This window comes from Mandrillus leucophaeus, unplaced genomic scaffold, assembly GCF_000951045.1.
Source record: "Mandrillus leucophaeus isolate KB7577 unplaced genomic scaffold, Mleu.le_1.0 Scaffold74, whole genome shotgun sequence".
NCBI classification, from domain to species: domain Eukaryota; kingdom Metazoa; phylum Chordata; class Mammalia; order Primates; family Cercopithecidae; genus Mandrillus; species Mandrillus leucophaeus.
The window spans coordinates 1,739,804-1,740,776 of record NW_012108030.1 but is presented as its reverse complement, the minus strand read 5'-3'; positions in this window follow the sequence as shown (position 1 = coordinate 1,740,776).

The following is a 973-nucleotide window of genomic DNA, read 5'->3' as shown; positions in this document are numbered from 1 at the left end:
CAAGCTCCGCCCCCGGGTTTACGCCATTCTCCTGCCTCAGCCTCCTGAGTAGCTGGGACTACAGGCGCCTGCCACCTCGCCCGGCTAGTTTTTTTGTATTTTTTAGTAGAGACAAGGTTTCACCATGTTAGCCAGGATGGTCTCGATCTCCTGACCTCGTGATCTGCCTGTCTTAGCCTCCCAAAGTGCTGGGATTACAGGCTTGAGCCACTGCGCTCGGCCAGAATAATGATTTTGAGATGCGTGTATGTTGTTGCTTATATCAATAGTTTATTTCTTTCTGGTGCAGAGTAGCAATCCATGGTATGGATATATCACAGTTTGCTTATCCACTCACTTACTGATAGACATTTGCTTCATTTCCCATTTCATTATTACGAATAAAACTACTATAAACATTCTTAGGGAAGTCTTTTTATGGCTATTACATAAATACTATGAGTAGAATTGCTAGCCATCATGTGGATGTATGCTTACCTTTCTAAGAATTTACCAAGCTGTTTTCCAAAGTGGTTGTACCATTTTACCCCCTACCCCCAGCATTGTAGGAGAGTTACAGCTACTGTAGATATAACCGAGACTTGATGCTGTTATTCTTTTCAATTTTAGCCATTCTGGCAGCTGTATGTCTTTTGAAATGATTCTATATTTTTCAGGTACTGGGTGCAACTTTCCATATCTGACCATTAAATAGAATGTGTTAATTGTATTGTTCAAATTATCTATATACTTATCCAGTCTCCCATCTCCTTGCCCCTCAGTTGCCCCATTCTGGCCCTCAACCTCCCCTCTTTCTGCTCCTTGGTCTCTGTAGCTGTCACTCACAGTAACCCTCTCCACGATTCTTCCCACCAGCCTCCAGCTGCAGCAGCCAAGTCCTGAGACAGATGCAAGTTAAAAATTCTTGAAATGCAGTTAAGAAGACAAAAACAAATATAGATCAACTGAAGCTGAATCGTAAAACTAAGCAAGA